Below are 6000 nucleotides of genomic sequence, written 5' to 3'. Positions count from 1 at the left end.
TGTTAAATGTAGGCTCAATAATGAATAAAACATGTTTTATTCCTTAAAAACAAACAAACTGAAGCATACGGCTACTAATACGTTGTTTAAGAGCATTTTTATTTGTGTTGTTAGTTGCGGTTTTTTTTTTTTTTTTTTATTCGCAACCCGTCGCGAGGAGCCTCCCGTGTGTCCTCACGCGAGGGAACGCTGTTGACGCGCAGCGAAGCGTGGACGGAACGCACGGTGTGATAATTTTTCGTCACCGACCTTCTCGCGTAGCTTCCACAGTGTTGAGTGCTATGTAAGGAAGGAAGGATAGAAAGAATCGCATTAAATAATCTTAGCACGTCACTGCCGTTCCCCGCAGTTATGTCCTCACGGGAAATAGGCCACGCGAGTTTTCGTTTGAGGGTCGCTTACACACCCATGCAGCGCTCGCACGCGCGTCGTAGTTTTTGATGAGTCAGCACAAATCGCTGCACGCCTTGTAATGGTACTCCCGGTGGTACGCTGGAAACGCCGGAGTGTGTGCAAACGAGCATTTACGTCCAACAGTAGCCGTCACGCGAAACTTGACACGCTCCTATTGGAACACCGGCAGAAAGATCGGAGAAGATGCTTCAAACGCGAAGCGGCACCTCGACGGCTCTATAGCTACAGTATTGGATTTGTGCAAACGCGCTTAACAAAGCGACAGCCGCTGGAAGTAGTGTCCATGTATGTGCTTGGGGTGTATGCGTATGCAGGAACAGCAGGAAAAAAGGGACCCATGCGCCCTCTGGGATTCTGCGACAGCGTCAAGGGCTTATCATGCTTACTTCAGTTAGTCAGTTCCTATGACGGTACTTTCTACGCGCATCGCAGTGCTGCCTCGATTGGGATTCATGTCATTGTCTGGCTTGAAGAAGCCTCGGGAGAAGCAAAGAGTGAAACACGGGAAGAAATAAGGACTGCACGTGCTTCATGCTGTCTGCTGTCTGCTGCCTCTGCTAGTGGGCACACGCGTTCGTCAAACAGAATAAAGGTAAGGCCTTATATCGAGGGTAAGTCCATGCCACGACAGTCCATAACCAGGCAGAACTTGTAGGTGGCTCTCGGATTGGTAAATAAGTGAATGCGCCTAAGAGTGCCACGTAACCCCATTCAAGGAAAATATAGCTATGAGGATCTGGTTTTAAAGCAGCGTGCTCTTGTACGTCAAGCTTCTTTCTCGCCTGTGGCGTTGAAAACAACGTGTGCTTTGCTTTGGTGCGTTCAAATACTTGAAATAGCTCCGAAATTCGTCCGCCCCGTTGCGGCTAAACCTGCCCCAGTTTTCTGTCTCGGCTTCCGCCCATGCGCTCACGTGAGCGCTGCTTGGGGTACTGCGGGGTGATAATCACGTCCTCTGTCCGCACCCTGAGCGCATTTATTCGTTTATCTGCTTTCGTTAGCCTTGTTTCTAGTGTGGAAGCAAGCCTCTTGGCCAACTTTAGGCCAAGAAGAAGCGTGGAGACAATGCGTTTTCTTTTTTATTTCAGGATGTGATGGTTCGCTCCAATTACAAGGTATATAATTTTAACCAGCTACTCTGTTTCTGAAGCCCGAATAAGAGAGCAAAAAGCTACGAAAGGCGACAATTTGTAAATAGTAATGTGATTTGCCTCACCGAGTGACGTATTACCGCACTATAGGTGGCACATCGTCGCCTGAACTAAATGTTAAGGGCTAGAGTAATCAATTTTAAATAGTTACAAAATACGAACAGGGGTCTTATTTCTTCGCGTGAAATATGGGGTGGGAAGATGTGCTTTCAGACGGTCAGAAATTATTGAGCAAGAACTGCAAGTGCATTATGGAGTGACGTAGACAAATTAACGACAACGTACTTTGTTAATGCGTGACCGTTTATTCATTCTCTGAACCTCAACCGCTGTTTCCTTCAAAAGCAGGTTTAGATCCGAGGTCGATCTCGCCATACCTCGGTACGAAGCCATGGGAATGGACATTTTTAAGCGCCGTCTTTTTATGTTCCTTCTCATAGTCTACTTGCTCGCCAACTGTCTCATCCTGCTTCAGCAGCTGTTCTTATCAAGATATGGCTGGCCTGAAAGCAAGCATGACTCGATGTCCGTCTGTGTTACGAGCAATGCGAGCGTATCGAACAACACAGCCTAGTCACATGGCAGCCCGGCAGTCTGGTTTTGGTAACCTGCCAACTCGTCCAAATCCCGCTCGCTGGGTTAGTCACTCGACTGTATATTTGCTCCGTTAAGCAAAAGTTCATCGTCAGATCAAAAAGTAAAAAAAAAGAGCTTCTGTGCTTCACGACTTCTAACACCTGCGTGAATCTTTTAATGCCTCACCATTCTAGGGCAACGCCCGGAAATCGGTTCGCCTGTTCTTGCGTCTGTAATGCCGGTAATGCGTGACAACTTGCGCTCCACAGGTATACATGGGTTCCCGTTACGGTATATATGTGAATAAGTTATGACTATGCCTGACTAGGGAGATTGCTAATATATATATATATATATATATATATATATATATATATATATATATATATATATATATATATATATATATATATGTGTGTGTGTGTGTGTGTGTGTGTGTGTGTGTGTGTGTGTGCGTTTCAAGCAATAATTAAACAGTTCACTAATTAAAGGTTAAAGGTAATTAAATAATACTTCGTGATGCAAAAATACTGGCCGTAAGTGCATGCGACTACGACTTCTATGCAGTCGGTACAATTTCTCTAGAGCTATTGGGTATATTTTAAATCTTGGTCCAAGTTAGGTGGGACACCCTGTATATATATATTATGACCATAATATGAGCGACTGGACAGACTGCGTACACAATACCTGACAAGGCCCAACAGGGTGTTTCTCTAATAATTTTTTCTACTGTGTACGAATTTCTCTCTAGATAGTAACTACTTCTTGCTTTTGTTAAGTTCACCAATCGATGCTTGGTGGACGAAAAGCAGGACGCTCACAGACACCATTCTTATGAGCACGAAATGAACGAGCCAGGGAAAGCCTCCGACCCAAACTTTCTAGCAGCGGAACGGTTCAGCGATGCATTGCGGCTACCAAAATCATGGTCCATGAAATTTTGATCACGATAGCATTCATATGCAGGAAGTTGTAGTTCTAACGAGGTGTCAGGTTTCCTAGGTATATTTGATTGGGGCGCGAAATACATTTCGTGACAAGCGACAGAAAAAAGACAGTGAAGCGCCAGTCACTTCACTGTATTCTTTTTCTGTCCCTTTTCACTAAATGTTTTTCGTGCCACGATCAAGAATACCTATGAAATCTAAACACCAACTTGCTCAAGAAGTCCTTCTGGAGGTTTCAGGCATCTACGGTTTTATATCCCCAAAGCGTAGCTGATGTTTATATGGCGCGACGGTTGTTAAGAAAGTTCTAGTTGGTCGCACAAAGCATATTCAATGTGTTCACAAAGCTCAATGATCCTGCGGACTTCGCCACCAAGCTCGCGTTGAACACGTGTAAACATCTGGAGAATCCCCCTGAAGATAGTTTTCGAGCAGCGCTGCTGGTTATAGTAATTTTCTTTTATTACTGGGAGTTTTTTTTTTTATTTCGAGAAGTTCACACCGTGCGCCGCTTTAATTCCTGCAGCTGCGAATGAACGCTCTTACTTTGCACCGGTCAGTCGGGAGCACCGAATCTCAAGCTTCACGGCTTTCATTAGACGATGAGGCTCAGAGAGGTTGGAGTTGGCTCATAGGAGCTTGAGCCTTACTTCGCGTTTGCGCGCTTAATTCGCCGTCATCAACTTTCTTTGCCCGATACAGCACCCGGACCACCTGCGGTGGAGAGCCAAGCGCACTTCTTGGTGCTCCACAGCTGCGCCTAATCCTTCGGGATGCCCTTGCTGCGGTGCTTAAGCTTTTTCGTCCTATCCACCCAAGAATAGCTAGCTAAAAACAGCGTTGCCAGTGATACAAGCACATCGAGCGGAGTAGAAAAGGAAGAAGAAAGAAATAGAAAGCCACGAAGGCGTCCTACACGGCTGTAGCGCTCCTCGGGCGTGCTTTTTAAGAAACGGGAAGAAAGGTTTCGCAGGATATCCCATCCATTGCCCGTAAACAAAATGGCTAACCTCTCCGTGTTTCCGTAATTATCTCGCCCCTCCCCCCCCCTTCCTCTCTCTCTCTTTCCCATGCGATGAAACTAATCCCACACCACATGAAATTCTGACTTAAATTGAGCGAGAGAGAGAGAATACCTTAAAGAAGCTAGGTCAAGGAATAAGCTACAACGAGAGAAATAGCAATAAAGAGCGTATAAGAATGCAGGCGGTTAAGCAGGGTTTGTTTGGGTTGGCTATTCTGCACGTAGGGAAGGGCCGTAGGGGGATAAAAGAGGAAAGTGGAAGGGGAGAGAGAGAAATAAAGAAGACAAGCGGAAACAAGGTAACACTATATATATATATATATATATATATATATATATATATATATATATATATATATATATATATAGCCGTAGCAGGCGGTGCTTTTAAAGTATATCATGAAAGTTCGTAGACTTCAGGAACCTGAGCAGCGCAAATAAAGCCTTCTGCTCGGAGTTCCTTTGGGAGCACTACCAGTCTAGAACTTTTTATCGCGGTAGGGAACAAATCGCTGACGGCCATTGCGGAATTTTCCAACCAATTAACTTCCTCTTCAGGAGTTAAAGACATGGGGCAAGACCAGGTTAAGGGGAAGGGAAATTTATTGGATTCATGCTCGACTTCCGGGTACCCGCAAACGCACGAGGCTTACGTAACGCGCTTGAGCGACAGCTGTGCCGAACAGCGCGGGGACATTACCGTGTGCTGCAGGAGGGCATGTAGACAAGACAGCGCTAGTGCCTGTGGATAGCCATCCTCAATCGTAGTCTGTCTTGTACGTTGGCTTTTATAAGTCCCCAAACAATGCAAGACGTCACTCTATACGTTACGCGCCCGCTTATATTTCCTACAGGCGATAGAGGAGCGTGATCTATATGAACGTTACCGACGATGACAGGTATTGTCGTGACGAAGACAACCAGAGACATCTTTTGTCCAACCACTGTTAATGATTTCTTCGTCTCTGTATAGGTACATTAGCCTTTCCTCTCACTGGCTGCTCTCCTGCTTGTAGGTCACGCGTGCACTGCGAAACGGGCCTGCTTTTGTTTTCGCATTATGTCTCTAAGTTTCTAAACGGGCCTGTATGTCTACTTCCGCGTGGTTTCCCTTTGGGTGCATGTGTTTTCTTACGATGGCGCATAGGAAAAATTGCGGGGCCATCTGTCCCGTTTTATATCCAAGGTGGATGCTTTGCTCTCACGAACATCGCCCGAGTCAGTGCTGAACATACATTGCTTCAGAATTATGCTCAGATGAAGAGGTGACGCAGTTTCGCTCTGCGTCTTTTCCACACGTCATGCGAGCATCGTGGTGGACCTCATTAGGACGCAGTGCCAGGCTAATTTGCGTGCATGACGTAAGCATTCGAGTTTTTGGATAGCTTATCCGTTTCAGCACCATAGCATTTGAACAACCAAACGCAGTTTCCCACATCTCCTTTATCATATAAACTCGAACTAACAAGAGAAGTACCCCTCCACGTACACGTACCCGGCTGTGGTGCGTGTACGCGTACTAGAGCATACACGCGTACCGTGCTGTATCTGCGTGCACGTGCTCAATCGCGTACGCATGTCCAGCTGCTCACCTCGAAGCCATGAAAGACCCAGAATTTTCGCTTCGCCCCTCGAAAGCCTAGTAGGTTGTCAATGGTTTTGAGGGTCAGCAGGATAGCTTGAACGACCGTAATTTGTAGGCAATGCGGAGTGCCAGGGACGCCAGGGACTGTTCTTTCAAAAACAGAAGTAGTCACTTCGTCGCCTTCAGCTGCGCTGTATTCGGTCGGTGACATGTGAAAGTCGTTTCAACTGACCATGGTCTATTGTCAAGGTGCGCTAGAGCGGACGCCATGGTCTGTCTCTGAGCAATATATTCAGGACA

At 46.1% G+C, this 6000-nt stretch overlaps 1 protein-coding gene across 2 annotated transcripts in view; it reads left to right on the top strand.

Moving 5' to 3' along the window:
• Positions 1-699: 699 nt before the first annotated feature.
• The window catches only part of LOC135898431 (cell adhesion molecule 3-like), a 449844-nt gene continuing 444543 nt past the window's right edge, over positions 700-6000 (top strand). For both annotated transcript variants that reach the window (XM_065427360.2, XM_065427361.2), the window contains exon 1: positions 700-1006. The gene's annotated coding sequence lies outside the window, so the exon portion shown is untranslated. The remainder of the gene's footprint in view (positions 1007-6000) is intronic.

This window comes from Dermacentor albipictus, chromosome 4, assembly GCF_038994185.2.
Source record: "Dermacentor albipictus isolate Rhodes 1998 colony chromosome 4, USDA_Dalb.pri_finalv2, whole genome shotgun sequence".
Lineage (NCBI taxonomy): Eukaryota > Metazoa > Arthropoda > Arachnida > Ixodida > Ixodidae > Dermacentor > Dermacentor albipictus.
This window is presented reverse-complemented; position numbering and strand designations above follow the sequence as displayed.